The sequence below is a fragment of the Herpailurus yagouaroundi genome, unplaced genomic scaffold, assembly GCF_014898765.1.
Source record: "Herpailurus yagouaroundi ecotype Mexico unplaced genomic scaffold, PumYag 28, whole genome shotgun sequence".
NCBI lineage: Eukaryota > Metazoa > Chordata > Mammalia > Carnivora > Felidae > Herpailurus > Herpailurus yagouaroundi.
Window position 1 is genome coordinate 79,387,245 of NW_024412376.1, and position 23,439 is coordinate 79,410,683.

A 23,439-nucleotide genomic window follows, 5' to 3' on the forward strand; every position below is an offset into this window, starting at 1 on the left:
TGTGAGATGCATAAATTTGGAATCAATTCAGTATCCCTAGTTCTAAGAATGTATCAGACATAAAAATGTATTAATACATTTAAATTAATGCATTTAAAAGCCTGCTAAATAGTTGTTAAACAAAAATGTATTAATACACTTTATTAGTAATACAAAATTATTGATATGTATTAACAAAAATGTATTAATACATTTTTGTTTAACAGCTATTTAGTAGCCTTTTAATAAATGATAATCCACAATAATCCCATTTTAGTACTTGCCACTCCAGAAGAGGTTAGATTTGATCAGTTATACATCATGAAGATTAATCTGGTAACAATTTTAGAATGGGCTGGAGGCAGGTAGAGAATGGAGATTAGGAAGCAGTTATAAAGCAATAACCTAAATCACGCTGTAGCATATTAGAGATAGATGGCCCCATAAAGATCATCCAACAAAATTTCTTTATCCTAGGGATGAAAAATCTGAAACAAGATAAATAAAATTAGAATCCTTAAAATTAGCAGTGGCAGATGGTTAATTTTTGTCAAGCAAAATTCTCTGCAAGGTACTATGTGGGGAAATGCTAAAATAGAATATACTCAGCATGAAGGCTGTGTACAAGAAAAATATAAGAAATAGCACAGAAAAGAACAGATACACATGCACTGAACGTTTAAGACCTGCTTGAGCTTCATATTCAACTCAGTTTGCTATTCTGAGGTTAATTTAAAATGGGCTTTTCACAAGTTTTTTCCTTTTGGCAATCTCTGTTATGCTTCTTAAAAATATAGATGATGGGTATAAACAAACAAACAAATAAAATCTGTTTTCTGATTGTAAAAGTTACATATACATATCAATGATAGAAAATCTGAAAAACCAACCAAACAATTAGAGAATGAGGGAATCAGCTATAAAATTCACCAGCCAAAGACAGACTATTAAAGATTTAGCTTGAAGAATTGATAACAATTCTGGGGGTTCGAGGAAGAAAAAGCAGCAGCTGCAAAGGCATAGAGGCAAAAAAATTGTATGAGACCTTTAAGGATCTTAAAATACCAACTTAAAATACAAATCTGGGAAAGACAGGAGATGGTTGGAAAATGAGTCTGCAATGGGTCACAAACTGCACTTTTTTTTCAATTGTGGATTTGTAAAATGTGGCCACAGAGGGTTCATTAATTTCACTCATGCATTACTGGCTACTTCCTTCATCATTAAACGACCATTAGTTCACAAAGTCAGCCCCTCTGTGGACCTGGATTTATGATGGCTCTCTGTCCTCAGGGCATGGAGTGACCATTGGCTAAGCATAGTGTATTTTAAAAAATAATTGCTTCTTTTTTTAATTAAATAGGAAAGATTTATAATGAATTGTGTTTCATAATATTTAAACAAATGATTTTTGATTAGTTGGTATAAATGCTCTCAAATGTATTTAGTAAATGTAAAATAATTTCCTCATTTAAACTAAAACATTTTAGAAAATATGTATATATTTATACTTTGTGTTTTTTGCTCTGTACTTGTTTTATAGAATAGATTATACGAGCATAATACAAATCCTTAATAATTTTCTCAACGTAAAGATAAGTTATAAGGAATACTTTATGACAGTTAATAGGAAATCAATCTTAACCATGTTACATTTGGGTAAAAATCAGCACATCCTTAGCCAGTCATATTATATATCTTGTGAGTTCTAATTAAATAATTATTGTGAATTTAAAGTATGCAGTCTAATGTTTTCAAAGGAAAGAAATTAAAACGTGTGCAAAGAGATCAATTAAGACCTTTATTGTTGTAAGCCCGGAGTATAAGAAAGATGTTTTGTTTTTATTTTAAAACTCTTAAGATATTTCCCCATGTTAGCAAATATATAAAGAATAAAAGTAGGGTTGAAAATCTCTAAGATCCTTCCTAAATCTAAAAGAAAATTTTCACTTACAGAATACTAAGAACTAATTTTCAAAAGCATACTATGTATAAAAATATATACATACAGATTTAAGTATACACAAACTATTATGCTATTTCATGTCAAAACACATTGTTTCATTTTTGAATAAATGTTTTAAGTGAAAACATACTTATGTTTTGTTTATGCTAAACAAAAAAGGTAAAGAACTATAAAATGCTCTCATGAAAAAGAAAAGGAAAAGTTTGATCATTTTCTCTGAGCTTAGTAATGTGTTTAAGTGTTTGTAAAATAGAAGACTAAACTTCACGCAATTAACTGCTTGGTTTTTGAAAAAGGGACCACTTCCTAATCCCCAGTTAAGGATAAAGAAGGGAGAGACAAAGGATGCTCTAATTGTGAACTGCAGTGGGAACCAATCAGGCTGGATGATTTAGGAGTCTTTAAAGGACTTTTCAGAATGTTTTATTCTAGTCCACCCCCTTGGCTACATGACCTAAGGATGAACACAAGGCTTGTAGTTTTTGTTTTGTTTTGTTTTTCACGTTAAACTGTTTTCTGGCTTCTTCACTTCTAGCCTTGTAAGCAAACTTGTTAGAAGAACATGCAAGAATGTGAATAAGCTATTCACAAAATACAAAATGCCTCTAGTTAATAAACGTGTGAAAAGTATATTCAACATCCTAATAATCAGAGTCAACAATTGAAAACCAGTGATACTAATCACCAACTAAATTGGGCAACGAGGGTTTTTAATGACACTATTCCAATGTACACAAGTCACTAAAATTGGTTCTGTCGTACGTTGATGCTGATACATTGGAAGAATGCTCTAGAAAAGCAAACTGGTGGGGCGCCTGTGTGGCTCAGTCAGTCAAGCATCCGACTTCAGCTCAGGGCATGATCTCACAGTCCATGAGTTCAAGCCCCACGTCAGGCTCTGTGCTGACCGCTCAGAGCCTGGAGCCTGCTTTGGATTCTGTGTCTCCCTCTCTCTCTGCCTCTCCCCTGCTCATGCTCTGTCTCTCTCTGTCTCAAAAATAAATAAAAACAATAAAAAAAATTAAAAAGAAAAGAAAACCGGTAATAAATAACAAGAGCCATAAATCTGTTCATGCTTTCGGCACAGTAACACATCTTCTGGGTATATAACTTTTAAAATAATAGTTTAAACAATATGGAAGAAAGGGCATACACATGAACATAGTCACTGCAGAGTAATTTACAATGGTAAAATATCAAACGTTCAACAAGAAGAAAACAGTTAAATAAATCATGGCACATCTATGCAATGAGAATGAGAGAAAGGTAGGTTTTCCAAAATCCTAAAACTCACTCTATGAATCTATAGGCATGAATGTGATTTACAACAGTGAATCGTTATGTATCATGAATAAAATGAAATTAATCCAATAAGAATCACCAAATGAATCTCAGTATCTGTGCCAATCATTTGTTTCTTTTGCCTCAGATCCAGTCCCTGTCTCTCTTGGCTCTGATCTGTATGGTAAGGAATTATATTTCTGTTTCACCTGTTCTCTGGCTTCCAGCAATTTTAACCGATGGGTGGCATTTGCAGAAGACTCGATGGTAGGAGGAAGAGAGAAACTGGAGTATTTCTCTTCTCCCTTCTCTGCTTTTGATAGTGTCTCCCTAGCAGCAGATGAATCTCTGTGGCTTTAACTCACTCAGACAATCCATCTCTCCATGGTTCCAGCTTTTGTCAGGTGATCCCAGCTCCTGGGTTCTAGTAACACAGCAGCTTCCTGTCTCCGGGATGAGTCACCACCCCCTTGTTTGGCTTCTCGAGCTTTTATCACCCATACAACTAACACCTTGTATTAAATTATCCTCGTATAAAATACTTAGAATGGTTTCTATTTTCTGAAAGGACCTTGACTAAAACAGTGAATCCAATTAATGTAAAAAGGATACAGATGGTTGATGACAATGAGTGTATCAAGATTTTTTGTATTTCTGTTCATTTACACCTGATCCTTATGAGACTCTGGCTTGCTAGGGAGCCAACACCAACAATGTTCTATCTATGCACCAACAATGGATCTCTTATTTGAGTTGTTTCAAGATTTGGAAGAAACTAGGTTAGCCTCTAAATGAAAGGTTACACTTTCTAGTGAATTTTCCTCTAGCTGCTGAGTACTTGGGAGTAGTCAATAACTGCATAGCCAAACTCTTTGTTAAAAATATAATATGTAATTACTGGCTAAGTAAGTTATTAGAAATGCACAGTCAACAACATGCCACTTCTGAGAGAATACTGGTCATATGAGAGTTTTTACCTCTTGGTTTTTCAAATTGACGTTAGCAACCCATAAGTCAACTTAGTGGGTCAAAACAATTGAGTGGATCATGAGCATCATTTAAAAAAATGAATGGGAAAACAGAATATAAGGATGGAAAAGAACAGAAAGTATGACAGTGCATTGCTTATAAGAGGGTGGGATTTATGACATAAGCTCTTATTTCAGCTACACAGTGTATGTGTATATGCGATTGTGGGTGCGTGGGAATTGGTTTGTGATAGACAATCTGTGTCTCTACATAAGTCAAGTTTAAAAATTTTTGAAAGCTATCCCAATTGTATACCTCGTCCCTAAACCTAAAAGATATGAAGTGACTACAAAACACCTCACAATTTCAGTGGGCTAGGTTAAAGAAAAATGTGTTAAAATTACAATATGATTAGTAGAACCTGGCAGATCACCCATGTTATTGATGCTAAAAGTTGTACTGAATTGTGTCCTCTCACAATTCATATGCCAAAGGCTTAACCCCCAATGTGACTGTACTGGGGGTAGGGCCTTTAAGTGGTATTTAAGGTTAAATAAGGTCATAAAGTGGGGCTCTAATCCGATAGGACTAGTGTTTGTAGCACTAGAAATGTGAATACAGAGGAGAGGCCATGTGACAACACAGTGAGGAGGCTGTCTACACACCAGGAAGGCAGGCCTCCCCAGAAACCAATCCTGCTGGCACCTTGAACTCGGACTTCTAATATCCAGAAATGTGAGAATATAAATGTTATTAAAGCCACCCAGTCTGTGGCATTTTGTTATGGCAGCTTAAGGAGACTAATAACACTAATTATAAACACATCTTTCTCTAACCCTGCTATAACCACTCATGAACGAACAAATTATTACAGTTTAAAATAAGAATTGTCAACTGGAGAGATGTGCTATAGTATAAATTAGCAGTTGTACAAGATTACGTTTAGCACATCTGAAATAGATATGCAACAGCAGTGGAAGAGTTTGAAAGATATTAAAAGTATGTAGTTTTATTTTTTGAAACATCAATAGCTTATTTTTCTATAAAACTTGCTTCATTTTTTGTTGCTAATAAACACATATATAAGTAAATACTTTATATATAAATACAGTAAATACATTATTGGCTGATTGATATTATATGTATAATTTAGAGGCACATTGTTAAACTAGATATGAGTTTCTGACCTAGTTTTGTTTTTATTATAACCCACCCCTTTTTAACATTTATCACTTCTAGAGAAAAAAGTTTTTTGAGTGATGAGATACTGAAGAATATGTGTATGAAAGAAAGCAGCCAAATCCAAAATAAAACTGCAAAAACGTGAAGTTTTTTTTTAATTCTTTTTTTGGCCAATAATGATTCTAAGATGACTTTATCGGTGACCCATGGAAGTGACACAACTAGCTCTGAGGAAAAAATCAAATTACTACTGAACAAATATTTTTGATTCAATATAAAAACCTTGGAATGGTTTGCAATGGGAGAAATATGATCAGAAAACTCAGAAGAGTACACGTTTGATTCTAAATTTTAATGTAATGTATAATTCTCTGGTACATCTCAGACACATCCTTCATATTTCTACTAATACTGAAATAACTGTTATGTTTATAATCGTGCCTTTGGTAAAGTATGACAAAATGCATGATATAGGAGAACACTGAAAATTGGTATGCAGTCTCTTTCTTGCAAACATGCGGCATAAGTACCTGGTTAAGATGGTCTGGCTCCAGAGGCCATGCTTTATTTAAATCACAATCTGGCTTTAAATCCCCCTTTGCATTTTGCTAGTTGTGGGGTCTTTTGCAAATAACCTAATTTCTTTGTACCTAAACTTCTTTATCTGAAGATAATATAGCACTGAGCTGCTATGTGGATTATATGAGATAATATTAAGACAATGTCTTGCACAATTGAGTACTTTATAAATATTTTTAAAAAGACATATGCAAAGGCTGAGAAGAAAAATGTTCAACTCTTAAAATCTTGCTTTTGTTTGTTTCAGAAAGAGAGAGAGAGTGTGTGTGTATGCATGAATTGGGGAAGGGCAGAGGGAGAGGGGAGAGAGAGAGAGAGGGAGGGAGAGAGAATCTTAAGCATGCTCTACACTCAGTGTGGAACAGACGTGGAGCTCCATCCCACAACCCTGGATCATGACCTGAACCGAAATCAAGAGTTGGATGCTCAACAAAATGAGCCACCCAGGTGCTCCAACACCTCTTAAATTCTTAAGTATAATTATTCCCATTTTGCTTTTCCTTTTTTTTCTGTTTTGCGTCATCCTTATAAGAATGTCTTTTATGGTGACTAACAATGAAGGAAGGGCTTCATATAAAACAAATTTTTAGGAGGAATCTTAATATCCTCTGTACTCTTAAATTTTGATCTGCTATGTGAAATTTCCAAGTTGAGGAACCTTCTACAATAAAAGAAGAAATCGTGACAGGTTTGATAAGGTATTAACATTTTGAAGTTCATCCATATGTTTGTTTTGTTCATTATGTAAATAAGGGAGTTGTCATTGTAGATATTCAGCAAATAGTTATTCTTAAAGTCACTTAACTTTAGCATATATATTTTTTAATGAGAGAAGCTGTGTTTGGGATGAATTAAGTCTATTCTTAACTGAAAACAGCTAAATTAACTAATCAATCTTTCAAAATGTAAAATTTCTTTTTACTTAGAAACATTCAGGAAGGAGTGAAATGGAAGCACTCCTCAATAGATATTACACCCAAAAATAAAGATAGATAAACGCAAACAATTTTGTCTGAAATAAAGGCATGAGTCAGTTTAAAACTGAGAATCCATTTTTAAAAGCTATGTGGGTCTGTAAATAAAAAAAAATCACAAAGTTCATCAATAGAAACCAGTCACTGTAAATGGCAACCTGGAACTCTGAAATGTCAATTTCACACTGCACTAAGCATATCCTACCAAACATGACCAAACGGATGTTTGGAAAAATATCAACACCTGTTACTACATTCCTTGAAGTAATAGGTCAGTCATATTAGCCAGGTCAGGGACAAAACTGTATCCAGTTGGACTTACCTACTTGGGAATCATTTTCCATCTGTTTTAGTGTTTATTACTTTAAATCTGACGTGTTAATTGCCCTAGAAAAATCAGCTAACTCCACAAACAAACTGTAGCTTGGTGTGGTATAAGTAAATGCTAAGAATATCCTTAAAAAGCAGGTAAGGGGAATCTAAGTCAGAATTAGAACACGTTTATCTAGGATTTCAGGTTGACAGCCAAAATGCATAACCTATTGCATATGAGATGCCACTCATGTGCCCCTTTCAGTCAGGTGCCCACCATAGTGCTGACAGTATCAATCTAAATCATTTATTAGGTGATAAAAATTATTCAGGGGAGGACTATTTTCCATATGAGAAGTTCCCTTGGGAAAACACCTGAAATCTGGCCTCAGGGACTAAAGGCAAAAACATTTCCAATCTGACAACAAAGCATAAGAACGTATTTCTGTCTTACTCAGAACCTCTGGGGAATTTTCTCTCTCAGGGAGAGTGGGGTTAGGGGCTACCCAGTACTACCCAGGTCCTCCCAGACATGAGTAAATGAGGTCTTTCAGTATTGTGCAAATAAAGAGCAATTCCAGAAATAGAATTTTCAAATTCAAGCAGATTTAATTGAGGGTGATAAAGCACAGACACAATAGGTGACTTAGATTTAAGGATTACAAAGAGGCTAATGAACCCTTGACAAAAGTAACAGGTAGAATTTTCTCCATGTGCTTTTGGTCAAGTTTCTTTGCATGGTATCTGCCCACATTGCTATACTTTGGAAGAAAATGACAAAATAAGCCAGCTAGCAGTAAACTGCACTAAAATACCAGGTTTTTCTTATATTCTGAACAAAATGGTGGTCAAAGGCTGTAGCCTTTGATGAAAGCCAAAAACAGAGTCAAATAAAAGTCTGCAGAATCAAGAAGTCAAACACTGCTTTATATTCAATAAATACAGTAAATTTATGACAGCTTTTCTCAAGGAAAGATGATCTATTCTGCTATCTTAATAGAGAAGCACTGACCAGTCTCTGATACTCACATTCTACACTGGCACTTAGGGTCAGAAAATCAATAGATTACATCAGTAACAATACCTCTATTCCCTCTAGAAAGTTCATTTTTAGGAAAAGAACATGTAAAAGTATAAAGGTTTGTACATAAAATAGTTGTTATCTGTCCTTATGAAGAGGTAGGAAACAATGGAAAGTGTTTTTGAAATCAAAAGAAAATAATATCCTTAACCTGCCCCCCCCAGCACGAATCCACCCACCCCCCCCCACACACACACAGCCCTCTACAACACTTGGTCTTTATTACAGAAGAGAAAAAAGTATACATTATGACATTAAAAGTTCTCAATGAGCTGATCCCACTTTACCAATTAATCCATAGCTGGCATTACTTTATAAAACTAGTTTTCTAACATTCACTTGAAATTCCCTTTCCACACCTATTGTCTCTACTCTTGTTAATGCTATTTCCTCTCCCTAAAATCCTTTACATTCTTCTTTCTCTTAATCTAAAGTTTACTCTGTTTCAAGGCCAAATTCAAGACCTGCTTGACCTGCTTGAAATCTTTTCCAACAAAAATCAATATCCTTCCTTTCTGGCCTTTTACAATTACCTGCTGCTTCAGTCTTTCCAATTCAGTAATCCCCTAACAACCACAGAAGTTATGTTCCTAAAATGTAATATAGTTGGCAAAACCTAGTGGTAAAATCAAAGTCTCATACAAAATAAGGGATTAAGGAAAAAAATAATGCTTTTAAATCTGTTTTCCTTAAAAAGAAAGTTCGAGAAGGCATTTATTACAGAACAATATAGATTTATTGGAGTTCTCTTTTCCTATGGGCTTCCAATAGGAAATCCTGCTGCTGAAGCAGATTCTCTAAGTTAAATATTAGGAGGCAGCCCTCACTGACTTAGAATTCATTGTATTTTTTTATCCCTGAATTCTCCCTTGTTTCTTTCTTCCTTTCTTTTCTTTTTTCTTTCTTTTCTTTCCTTTCCTTTTCCTTTCTTTCTTACTTTCTTTTACTTTTTTTCCCCCAAATCTTAGCAAAATGCTTGCACCATTAACTGACTCAATTACTAGGTTGCATAACACAGTTTTCTGAACCAGTCTTCTTCATACTGTGAAGGCAGAGAACACACAGGTTTCCTACTTCAGCACTGTTTCACAGGCCCAGTGAGATGGCCTACTGAGGAAGATATGCAAAAACTATCATGCTCTGCTATTTGGGGACACAATTGTAAGACTGAGTTATCTCAAAACACTGGTTTTGATGAATTAGTATATTTCATTTCACTAACCACCCCATTAAAAAACAAGAGCCACAATCTAATAATGGAAAAAAAAATCTCCTTTTTTGTTTGGAGTCCATATAAATGTTTGCAGACATTGTTGTTACGTTCAGTAACATTTTATTTATTTTTTTATATTTATTTATTTTGAGAGAGAGAGAGAGAGAGAGAGAGAGAGAGAGAGAGAACAAGTGGGGGAGGGGCAGAGAGAAGGAGAAACAATCTCAATCAGGCTCTGCGCCATCAGCATAGAGCGCGATGCGGAGCTTGAATTCATGAACTATGAGATCATGACCTGGGCCGAGATCAAGAGTCGGAAGCTTAACCGACTGCACTACCCAGGCGGCCCTCTTTCAGTAATATTTAAAAAATCAGACCTTAGAATTTTAATTTATCATTTTCTTCCACTGAGGACACTCAGTGGTCAGATTTCAGTAATATATATATTTTCAACTCCAACTGCCTCGCATACTATATTTCCTCCCTACAATTCATTATTTCATTCAAGTATTCATGACATCTCTGTCTTCTTTGTGCTGGTTGCTCAGGGAGGCATAAGAGTTACAAACACAAATACCTGCTCCCAGCCTCACGGAGCTCAGCCTGGACAAGGGAGATAGCAACTGGCAGGGGATCCTCCTTTATTACTGAGACTAAAAACAACTGCTGTGGTTTAACTGTCCAGGAGTAAGAGACAACTGGACCAAGAAGCCTCAACTCTGTCCCCTTAAACTTCACCTTTCAAGTGGGGTTCACTTGAACTTCCAGCACCACCTTCATGCTGCCTTCTGAGGACATGTTATTCTCTCAATAAACAAACAAAACTTAAACTTACTTGGGCTCCCATTAGTACAATGGAGATGGATGGCATTAAAAAAAAAAAAAAAAAGACTTTGCTAAAGAGTTAAGGTAGAGCAAATAGAAAATTAAAAAAAAAAAAACTTTAAAAATCTCAGCTTAAAAAATCTCAGATTTCTGATCTCACATCGCTAGGTGACTTCTAGAGCTTACAGGCTCTATGCTACTGTTTAGCCTGAGATTGTCACACTCTTTAAGAACCTACAGAAACTGCCCATTTCCACTGCAGTTTCCTATATACAAAACGGAACTAAAACACAGAACCTGCGGCATTTCTTAGCTTTAAGAAAAACATATCACTAATTAAAATGATAAAGGCAACAATATCCTGAGAAAAATATCTTTAGCAAATAAACATAAGATTAACATATTTATTATATTAAAGAACTCATTCAGATTGACAAGAAGCAGGTATTAAGAGAAATAAATACAAATATCCAACCATGTTATGAGAAAATAGCAAATGAACAAGTCTGACAAATGAACAAGTTTTGTAACAAAATGAAACAAGTTGTCCCTATTAGCCTGTAAAAATTACCAAAAAAAAAAAAAAAAAAAAAAGGTGACAAACTAATGCCTGGGAAGGTGGGAGTGAAGCAGGGGCTCCTGAACATTGCTGATGGCAACATAAATTAGTTAAAGCCCTTTTAGAAAATAATTAACAATATGTATCATTAAGTAACAAAACTGTTCACACACTTTCATTCGGTCAACTTACTTCTGGGAAAAAATTCAAAGAATAGGAAAAGCTATGCGCAGGATGTTTTTCATTGTTGTGCTATTTGTAGTGGTGAGCAACTTTATACTCAATAGCAGATAATTAAGCAAAATACATTCAATACTAGGTGAAATATTATGGAATCATTAAAAATTACCAGCTCTATTAGCAAGATGGTTGTATTATGCTTCAAAATTCTTAAATTAATTTTCTAAAAGCAAACACTATACCTATATGAAATAGCTGAATTCTTTACTATATTTGGACAACAAATGGCACGTGCTGTCACACTGCCTGGTAAAAAGGAAAGGATGAACAGAAATGTTTAAAGGTTCACTAAAAGTATTTATAAAGCTAGAATAGTCTTTCACTAATTATAGTTGATTGTTTTCTAATAAAGAGAAAATGTTGCATTTATATTGAAATGGTCTTTTTTTTTTTTTTTTTTTTTTTTTTTTGGTACTAGGACCTTTTATATGCAACAGGCATTCAAACCTAACAAGAGCCGGGGCGCCTGGGTGGCTCAGTCGGTTAAGCGTCTGACTTTGGCTCAGGTCATGATCTTGCAGTTCGTGAGTTCAAGCCCTGTGTCGGGCTCTGTGCTGACAGCTCAGAGCCTGGAGCCTGATTCGGATTCTGTGTCTCCTTCTCTCTCTGCCCCTCCCCTGCTCACACTTTGTCTCTCTCTCTCACTCTCAAAAATAAATAAACATTAAAAAATAAAAATAAAAAAAACCTAACAAGAGCCTCTCACTAGTAGAAAATCAAGGGAATATATTTCTTTGTGGAGTAGGTTGGGTACATGCAATATTTGCAATAAAATATTATCATCACAGATGCAGCAGAAAAACTCAGCTGACATTGACCATTTCTACTCCTTGATATAGTGATATAAAAGACCTGAGGAGTAAGCTACATAAATATAACTGTTTTGATTTAAGAGTTTGTTCATAATTGCTAACCATGCAAGTTCTATGAGAAAGGAGGGAAGATCTAGAATGCACGGAGACCATTTATGTCAGACGTGGCACAAAAATTGTTGTTCATGAGCAAGATCTTTGATTTCAGAGTGAGCATTGTGATCAAGTGTTTCCAGAATGTGAGCAGAGTTTGAAGACATGCTTCATAATCTGCAACCCTTACTCCTGATAGAACACAAGTGCATTCAACAAGTGGGAAATTAATTGGTATAATATGACCAGATGGTATTAATAGAACAGTGAAAAGAATAAGGTAAGAAAACAGCTGAACATGTTAACAGTAACCATATTTTAACAACGAAGGGTAGAATTCATCTTGGGAATGGAAATTCTTAATATATTAAGAGTTTTACTGCTTTTAATTTTAACCAAATAAGTTCCAAATTTTAAGCCACTTCAGCAAAGACTCCTATAGTCAGAGGGTTATTATAATTCCTCTTTTCACTGTACCCCACATCTGTAGGACTTAAAAATCACAAAAAATAGCAATTTTCTATAACATGTTTGGTCACTGAAAGTAATTTTCAGGAAGTTATAGTATGGACGGAAATAAGTTTTGTGAGATGAAATACTATTCCAAAACATTCCTAATGTGGGCAAACCCCAATCCCCAGCTAATAAATTCCCAATATTATTAATTTTGGTAAGATAACAATACAAACTGGTGTAATTTCACACACAAGACCTGTACATATGCTGTAAGAGGTAAGTATGGGATACTTATGAAGCATAGTGGATGCAGAGATGGAGTTCTAGTCTCAGCTGACTGACGACGTGTCGCGATTGTATGTTACATGATGTATGTTGCTTAATCCCATGAGGCTCAAATGTGATCGCTAGTGTGTCTCTAGTGAATTTTTGCAATTACTTTGCCTGATATCTTAGTTTGGCCCTCCAAATTCAACCGGCTCTCTGCCTTGGAGGTTGACTTGAGTGGGTTGTATCAACAGACTTCCTTGCCCACCAGCATTCAGATGGGTTTGGTCAATGAGAAGCCCCAGCAGATCAGACATATGGTAATGGGAAAGGAGAACAAGGGCAGGGTATTTTTCCTCTGGCTGTCACCACTACAGTCACCTGAGGCTGCCTCTTCTTTTGCCTGAAAGTTCCTGCCCCTCTCCAAGCAGCTTGCTGTATGGGACTTTCCTCTGCGTCCTCTCCAGGCCTACAGGTGGAAACAGCTCTACAGCTACTGACCCTGGGTTTCTTCCCTTTCTTTTCATGGTTCAGGATACCCTGTCTACAACTTTGTAATCAATCCCTCTACATATAAATTTCTTCCTAAATGATCCCAATATGAAAGTGCCATCTTTTCCTACTGGGAATCTGACTCATACAATCACTTTTTAAAAAGCGTGATCAATGGGGCGCCTGGGTGGCGCAGTCGGTTAAGCGTCCGACTTCAGCCAGGTCACGATCTCGCGGTCCGTGGGTTCGAGCCCCGCGTCGGGCTCTGGGCTGATGGCTCGGAGCCTGGAGCCTGTTTCCGATTCTGTGTCTCCCTCTCTCTCTGCCCCTCCCCCGTTCATGCTCTGTCTCTCTCTGTCCCAAAAATAAATAAACGTTGAAAAAAAAATTAAAAAAAAAAAAAAAAAAAGCGTGATCGAGGGTGTAAACCAGAATCTAATGTCTAATGAAAAGTAGCTGTGTAAATTTGAATATTACTTTTAATGAGCTTTAAGGTCACTTAAAAGAAACTTCTCAAAAGCACTTATTTTATAAATGAAGAAAATTATTTTAAAACATCTTTTTGGCTAGATCATAGTCCAAATAATCCAACAATTACCTAATTTTACAGTAAACCATCTAGACCTGATGAAAGCAGATAGGCATGACTGGAAAGCAAATCTCTAAGTCATTTTCTTTAATACTGCCTTTGGCAGCTTGGTTTTCTTTTCTTTCCTTGTTTTGTTGAAAAAAATTAAGTGTGAATATGTCCCCAAGGGAATGAGAGTATTTAGTCAATGAAGTTGTTTAAAATAAACAAGAGGACTTGGCTCTATCTAATCTTTCTCCATCAAAAAACCCCACAAATAGTTTTTCATGCCTAGTTTGCTAAATGTGCACACTGTGTACAAAAATACCTTTATTTTCTTACTGCAAGAGACAAGTCAAAGTAAAACCTTCATATAAAGTAACTTCTTTTTAAGATAAAGAGTTGTCCTGGGAATTGACTTTACCTAGTTTCGTAAAATATTTGCTATGTAAGCATATGCAAAAATTCCTAGGTACAAAAGTTTGCACTTACAGCCAACTTTCTAATGTAATCACTGGTTTCAACATAAAAACTAATTTAGTAATTTTCCTCAAATAAGTACATAAAATTCACATCTAGAAACATTATGCTCTGGGTTACTAATACTGTACTCTTCTGCCATTTAAATAATGACAGCTTTCTGTTTATGACTACACTTTTGTCCTATGGTTAAGGATAATTTTTTTTTTAATTCTTCTGATGATTCAATCTTTAGCAATTAAATTATTGCAGAGCCTGTGAGCTATTGTGATTGTAATAGCTATTAGGGACATCTCCTTGCTTCAAGTATCTCTCCAATGTGAATTAGGCCTAATTAAATAAAAATAATGAATGGGTTTCAGTGGTAAGAAGAGCTGGTTCAAAGTGCAGAAAAAAATTCATTGTGTTGTTGAGCTGATTTTAATCATAAATGTCTGGGACCAGCACAGAGAATGCCAATTAAAGCTGAAATGAATACTAATTAGTTTCCATCAGCAGAAAAATAAAGATCCACATCATTAGTTTTCCCTCTGTCTTCTAAACGTGATTATAAACATTTAACCTTTTTAAAACATAATTCTTGAAAGTTAAGCAATATCAAGAATTTTTAATCTTAAAAACTAAGTTATTTAGTGTGAAATATTCAGACGAAATCTGGAAAGGCAATCCAGGAACTAAATTATATGAGGAAATACCTTTTTGCCAATGTATGTAATAGTATTAATACAGTGCTGGTTTTGGATTAATTATAAACAGAAGTTGTCATTGCTTTCAGAGCAACGTTACATATAGTTTACATATGACTGTAAATAACTCTGCAAGTGTTCAGAGTTGCTTTTTCATTTGTCTTCAATTAGAAATGATGTTCAACACTGAACCAAAATACTGCAGATGTTTGTTTTCTGGGAAAGATTCTTCCCTATTTTCATTGCTGCTGGATGACACTAACAGTAAGTTTTGCTCCACTTAAAATGGGTGCTCACTGAAAATTTGTCCATTCATAATAAATGCAACATTCCTGGAAGTTTCATCCAAATATGCCTTGTTCTAAAATATCAAAGCTGGTCATTACAGTACCCATTATCAGTGACCATTGGAAAAACTCTTAAAGGAAAACCTGGAAGAAACTCTTAGGAAAAGTCTTATCTTGAAGTGGGTACAAATCTCCAGTCCTAAGAGAACTCAGGTTCTGCTGGAAACATAGCAGGACTAGTACAATGCTCCAGATCTGTTTATCAGAAAGGTCTTCCTGAATTACTGTGGTCCCGCTCCAACCATATTTCAACACAAACTGAAGAGATTAGAACACTTGCCTCGGACTAGTTTTCAGAAATAAGCATTTCATTACTCACATAAATCCTATCTCAACCTTTTGAAGCAACTCAATTTCTGAAACATAATCAGTTTTAACAATATTCCCTCAAATAGATAATCTGTGGTTTCTTATTAGTGAATCTATAATATTCCAAAAACAAACCACAATAACTTTTAAAATTGCCTAGTGCCATTGTAAACAACTTTAGTGGAGAGGTGCCCGGGTGGCTCAGTCGGTTAAGCATCCAACTCTTGATTTCGGCTTAGGTCGTGATCACATATTTCATGAGTTCGAGCCCCACATTGGGCTCCATGCTGACGGTGTGGAGTCTGCTTGGAAGTCTCTCTCTTCCTCTATCTCTGCCCCTTCCCCACTTTGCTCTCTCTGTCTCTCTCAAAATGAATAAACTTTAAAAAAAATAAAAAATAAATAAATGACTTAGTGGAGTTAGGAATGGACACAAATCTCAGTTGTTCAATAAATTCTCAATTTGTTCATTTCTACACAAACAAAAAAGTTTCTAAGTAATTTTTACATTCTACATATGACCTAATCAAATTAAAATCAGATAATTTTGTTTAATCACAGAGATACTACATGTCAAATACTTTTATTTCAAAAAGCAATACTCTCAGAAGATCCTATATAATCCATCCTAGATGAACTGGCCATTAAAACCTTTCTTGGTAATCAATCATCATAGGCTCTGCTTGCAAAATACTAAAAAACATGGTATATACATAGGGTTCTTGAAGTCTAACCCTAGAGAATAGAACAAAGCATAACATAATACTGGGAAGAATTATAGCAAATCTAGTTCCAAGAGAAAAAAAGACTTTTAACTTTTTTTCTTTAATCACATGCCATGGTTAAGTACACTTAAAAAAAAAAAAAGCATTGTATTTTCTTAAAAACAGAAAAAGAAAAGAAGAGATAAAAAACCCAGCAAGCTCGATGCTATGTGGATTTAAGGTACCAAAGCTAAGAGCACATTTTATCACTGTTACCCTAGCTAAAGAATTATTGCCTCAATGGTAGATAGTGGCCCGGTACTTATTATGGTTGAGGACTTTGAAGCAATAAAACTTGAATTTAATCTTGCGACTCTTTTTCAGGCCTTGTTTACACAAAGTGGTTCCAGAGATTTTAGTTAGTAGCACAATGTTTTACAACTGTGTCATTTGCACATGTGACTGAGCTGATTTAAAGTTCAAAATAAACTTATTCACTCAACCATTTTGACAGTCAAAACAAAACTCAGTCCCATTTTTCAGTACTTTGAAATGCAAATGTATAATTGAAATTGGACACTGCTAAGCTTTCATTATGAAAGAACTTTCTCTACTCATGAAGGTAACATCTGTATCCCTATAATGTATATGACACAAAGACATCCTCAAGGAACCTTGAAGTTTTCTGGTGGCAGGGCAGGAGCCCCAGTGCAAACTCAGCCAGGATTAATACTTGAGCTATTCCTAGACCATACTAATCACTATTTTGGAGCAATATTGAAATAAAGAAGCTCAAATTATCCTATGACAATTTGGCTTTCTCCAAAGCTCTGGGAGCTTGAGAATAGCAACCTGTGATACAGGACTGTCAAAGTTAAAGTCAATGTTTATGTGTGTATATTAGCATTGCATTGCACTCCTTTTTAAAGGAAATATATTAAGATGTCTTTGCAGTTTGAGCCTTTTATCAAACTATCATCTGTCTTAAAAATGACCTCCAGAAGTTTTCTGAAAAATATTTTTGAAAAAGATGAGCTGAGAAATATTTCAATCATCTTTATTTCTTTATCTTTTCCAATATTTTTACTTAAATTACATTTTTAACTTTTTATTTTAAAATAACTGCAGATTCACAGGAAGTTGCAAAAATAGTATATAGAGTCCCATGAACATTTCACCCAACTTTCTCAGTGGTGACATCTTATATAATTATAGTATAATATTAAAACTAGGAAGGTGTTGGGGCATCTGGGTGGCTCAGTAGGTTGAGCGTCCGACTTCGGCTCAGGTCATGACCTCGCGGTTTGTGAGTTCCAGCCCAGCTTCAGGCTCTGTGCTGACAGCTTGGAGCCTGGAGCCTGCTTCAGATTCTGTGTCTCCCTCTCTCTCTGACCCTCCCCTGCTTGTGCTCTGTCTCTCAAAAATGAATAAATGTAAAAAAAAAAAAATTAAAACTAGGAAGCTGTTCTGTTGCAATACTGTTAACTAGACATTGCTCAGCTTTTATATGCATTCATTTGTGAATGTATGCATAGTTTTATGCAATATGATCCAATATATAGATTGATGTAACCACCTTATCACAAGGGAACTCCCTTTACAAGCAGCACTGTGCTGTGCCAATCTCTGTTCCCTACCAACCATTAATCTGTTCTTCATCTCCCTGGTTTTATCATTTTGAGAATGTTTAATAAATTCAATCACATAGTATAGGTAACTTTTTGAGAGGGGACTTTTTCATTAACTAATGAATTCTTGAGATTCATCCAAGTATCAATAGTCCAGTCCTTTCTAATGCAGAGTGATCTTCTATACATAGGCTCATCAGAATTTGTTTAATCATTCACCCACTGAAGAACACTTGGATTGTTTGCAGTCTCGGGTTATTAAGAATAAAGTTGCTATGAATATTCATATGCAGGTTTTTGCATGAATATAAGGTTTCATATCTTTGGGATAAATGCCCAACAGTGTAACTGTTGAGTTTTGTGGTAACTATATGTGTAGTTTTGTAGAAAAAAAAAAAAAAAACGACAAATGATTTTCCAGAGGGGCTGTACCATTTTATATTCATAGCTGGCAATGCATGAATGATTCAGTTTCTCCACACCCTCCTCAACATTTGGTGCTGTTACTTTTTTTTTTTTTTTTTTAGCCATTCTGAGAGGTGTATAATGATAGCTCATATGCATATATGCCAACTGCATAGATCCTCTTTGGTAAAATGTCTGTTCATCTCTTTTGCCCATTTTCTAATTTCCTAAAAAAAGAATTTTTTGTTTGTTTTTTACTTCAAGTCTTGAGAGTTCTTTATGTATTCCATATCTAAGTTCTGTGTCAGATTTATTTTTTCAGTTTGCAAATATTTTCTTCCAGTCTTCGGTTTGTTTTATTATGCTTTTAACAGAGTTTTTGGCAGAGCAAACATTTTTAATTTTAATGAAGTCCAATTTATAAAAAAAAATTTTATGGATCATGCTTTTGGTGTCATGTGTAAGAGTTCTTTTTCTTTCTTTCTTTCTTTTTTTGGAGAGAGAGTGTGTGAGCATGGGAGAGGGGCTGAGGTGGGGAGAGATAGAGAATCTTTAGCAGATTCCATGCTCAGCACAGTGCCTGATATGGGGCTTGATCCTACGGCCCTGGGAACATGACCTGAGCCACAATCAAGAGTCAGACACTCAACCAACGGAGCCACCCAGGTGCCCCAAGACTAACATTTTTATAAAAGGAATGTCTAATGCTATTATAATTGGAAGAATTTGCCTAGTAAAATTTTACCCACCTCTCTCCCACTTCAATGACTTCTTTATTACTCTAGCTGACTTCTCTAACTTTATACTAGAAAAGGAGATGAATTTAACACATGGTCGTCTCTAAATCATTCATATACATACTATGTAACTTATACATATGTGATTTATCTCTTTCTATCTCAGTCTCTACACCTATATATTAGTGTTTGGCACTAATCAAAAGAGTACTACTAAGCAAATAACAAACTTGTTCTTTTCAACCTTGTTATATTTTAAACTACTTAATATAAATTCTTTCTATATTTATATATACTACCTTCTAGGGGCTTTTAGTTTCAGATTAAATTGCACTTTAAATAAAAATTGTGTTACTTTTGGTAAAGCACCAAAATGCTTGTTGAGAACCTTACCCTTGAAAGAAGAGAAAATAGTTACAAATTTGTAGGCTTCTGAGGCAAATATAGTCGGGTTTTGGATTTCACAGCTAAGTATAACTTAGAAAAATGGAAAACATTTATGTTAGGAAAATTTTTTCCCAGAAAATAGAAAAAAAAAAAACCAAACCTTTGATCTCATTCTCTTGGTGTGCTTTTAGTATGTTAAATGCCAAGAAGTTCAAAATGTAATGGCTATTATTAATCTAAAGCTATTCAATATAAACAATAAATGTTGGGAGGAATATATTCTTACATTGTAAAAGTAAGAAAACAAATATGCTAATTTTATCTAGTGTAAATCTAAGATTAATATTTTGGGAAAAAAATTCTTAAAAGAGACAGCTATTTCTACATAATAAGATACATCTACTTTCACTTAAATTTGTTAGTATAATTTTAGTATACCTGGCCTAAAGTAGAACTTTTCATAGCTACCAAATAGTTCAGAGGTTTGTACCAACTCTTATATTTGATGTAATGCATGCTAAAAACAGAAAATTAATTTTTTAGTTTGTAAAGAAAAAATTTAGACAGCTTTGACCTCGTTGTTCATCTTATTTTGGTGGCAAAAGTTGAAATCAAAGCAGCTAATGCATGTACTATTTCAGTTATCTATAGTAATTACTTCACAGTGTGGGCCCCAGAGCAGCAGAAGCAGCATTAGTTGGATACTTCTTAGAAATGCAAATTATAGGGCCCCATCTGAGAACTGTATGAGAAACTCAGGGTTAGTTGCCAGCAATCTGTTTTAATAAGCCTTCTAAATGATTTTGATGGATGTCTTAGTTTGAAAAGCAATGGCTTAGGACAATGAAGCTTCTATATACCTTGCCTAGAGGCCCTAAAACAAGCTTGTATGTTTTATTTATTTATTTATTTATTTTTAATTTTTTTTTTTTCAACGTTTATTTATTTTTGGGACAGAGAGAGACAGAGCATGAACGGGGGAGGGGCAGAGAGAGAGAGGGAGACACAGAATCTGAAACAGGCTCCAGTCTCTGAGCCATCAGCCCAGAGCCTGACGCGGGGCTCGAACTCACGGACCGCGAGATCGTGACCTGGCTGAAGTCGGACGCTTAACCGACTGTGCCACCCAGGCGCCCCAAGCTTGTATGTTTTAGATTCCCCCAAGGAGAGCACTACTTATACTGTAGCATAAGGGTGAGACAATTCTTTGAAATGGTGAAGTTTAAGCATCCCTGACCATCTGTCAAAACAACAATAAGTCATGCTATTTGCCATGTCCCCTGGGGTTGGTAAGAACCTGGTTAAGAATCACTGATAGGGGCAAAGGTTATTTAGTCCTTCCTTTCTCCACCTTGGATCCAACTCCCTCCAAAGACCAACCATGATGGGTTACAACTTATTTAATAAAAGAATTCCTGAGTCGATACTGATAATAGATACATAGATGATAGATGGGAAAATGTTCTTACAGTTGGGTGGCAACTAATACATACAGAAGGATGATAAAGCTGAAAAAGCACCATTTTGTAACTATCACAGGGAAAGCATCAAATGAACGTAAACTAGTGAATGAAATTTTAAAAACAAGACATTATATAGTCTCAAACATCTCCCCAGAAACTACTTATTAATTCAATAGAGCAAAATGGTAACATGACAGTAGAGATACCTGGAAGATACCACCTTAACCGAGTGATTAAAGTTACCATCGCTGGGCCCACACTGATGTAATGTGCTTTCTGTTATGATGCACTGAGAAGGCCACCACTTCACTCCTGTGGTGTTCCTGCCAAAATACAGAACCTGAATCTAAGCATGAGGAAACTAGACAAATCAAATTTGAGAAATGTTCGACAAAAAAACTGGCCTGAACTCTTCAAAACAGTCCATGTTGAAAGATAAAGAAAGGCTAGGAAACTACTTCACATTAAAGGAACTAAACTGATGGGGTGCCTGGGTGCTTAAAGTGACATATCAATTACACATACTACAACCAACTGGACTTTGGATTAGATAATAGCATGTACTGAATTATATATCCTGTTTCGATAATTGTGCTATGGCTATGAGAAAAGGACTAAGAAAATGTCTTTGTTCTTAAAGCAGATAGTTAAGTTTTTAGAAGTAAAGTAGTGTAATCTACAACTGATTTCCAAACAGTCCGTAAAATATAATAATAATAGCAGTAGTAGTTATAATAATAATGACAACGGTAATAATGATGGTATAAATTAAATCTTCAGTTCTCTTCAAACTAAATAATCTCAATTATTTTAGCCCTTTAAGAGACAATGAGACAAAAGGATTCAAAGTCGCCTGGTTTAAGCAGGAACTTGGGAAGTTAACAAAAAGGGATCTGTAGTCTCAATTCAATGGAGATTAATAAAAAAAATATTGAGTAGTCATCCTATATTCAAAGAGCTCACAGTCTATTAGAGAAGGAAAACATGCATATAAATAGAGTGTAAGAGAAGCATACTATATGTACCAAAAATGAAGTATAAGAAAGTACTAAGGAATGTTGAGAGGGAGTGACTAATTCTGTCTAATATATTGTACTAAGTGCTTTATATATTCATTCATTAAATGTACAACAATCTCATTAAGGTAAATACTATTTTATCCCCATTCTGCAGATGAGGCAATTGAAGCACAGAGAAGTTGAAAATCTGGCCATAGATTATCCAGTTAGTTAGAAGTACAGGTATGAAACTCAGACAGGCTGACTCCATAGCCCATGCAAAAGGCTTAATGGAGGAAGCAGCATTTGAGTTGATCTTTAAAAAATAAGTATAATTTCAATAGAATGCGAAGTGGGAAGAAGAATATTTAAGACTGAAGGAAAAACAAAAGTGAAGGCATGGAGACAATAGATACAGGTCATATAAGGGAAACTGAAAAGTTCAGGGAATGGTATGTAAGATGTGGGGAGAGAAATGGGTAAGAACAGAGGTTGGGAGATTAGACAGGCTTAAGAAATAAATTAGACTCCATCATGATTATTAGGCTATATAATTATTAATATAGGCTATATAATTATTATATAGGCTATATAATTATTAATATAGCCTTTGTTAGTAAAGAGAATGATTCTTATAATATGTACCATAATCTTGATGTAATTCAGTGGATTCCACATAAGGAGTCGGCCTTTGTGACATCCAAATGAACCTAGTACTAATAAAATCTTATTACAATTCAATCTCTTCTAAAAATACCAGACCACAAATCATGAGAACACTTTCACAGTGACCTCCACACCCATATATATAATAATTTCATTTCACAATGATCCTATTACCATGCAATGTGGAAATTGCCAGAACTGAAAACAGAAAATCTACAGTGCAACATTTCTGCCTTACTTTAACACAAACTATATAAAGCTTTTAAGAAACAGTGAATGAAATGTAAATAAATCATGTAGCTCTGCTGTTACAGTTCCTTGTTTGTCATAATATTTATGAAAACTAGGTGATCCAATTAAAGGGATATAATGAGTAATATATTCCATGAACTCTGTTAGATATGCAGTTCCAACCAGTAAAACAACCAGACTTGAATGCTTAATGCTAGATCTCTGAGTTGGTAGCAGGTATAATTGATTGCTCAATTAATAACTGAAAATAATATTTTGGCTTCATAGTAAATTAATTATGGGTAAAGCAAAGCATGTGGCACTTAGAAATCTCTGTATTCATTTCTTAGTAAATATAAATATTCGTGAAAATCTGATTTTCATTTACTACAGTTTTAGCCTGTTCAAAATCCATACTGTAACCAGAGTACATGAAACAATCCAAGGTCAATAAAAACAAACATTTAAAATTTTCAGAATTTCAGAAAATATTTAAAACTAAACCATTAACAAATTCATTAGTGACTATTTTTCATATATTTAACAAAGA

At 34.9% G+C, this 23,439-nt stretch overlaps 1 protein-coding gene and 1 long non-coding RNA gene across 2 annotated transcripts in view; both read right to left on the minus strand.

Moving 5' to 3' along the window:
- Positions 1 to 23,439, minus strand: part of GSTCD (glutathione S-transferase C-terminal domain containing) — a 131,964-nt gene that overhangs the window by 80,607 nt on the left and 27,918 nt on the right. The window lies entirely within an intron of this gene.
- LOC121031683 (uncharacterized) lies at positions 10,752 to 13,447 on the minus strand. Its single transcript, XR_005790847.1, has 2 exons — positions 11,849 to 13,447; positions 10,752 to 11,607 (listed from the first exon to the last, which is right to left on the minus strand). It is a non-coding gene; the product is annotated as an uncharacterized LOC121031683 (long non-coding RNA).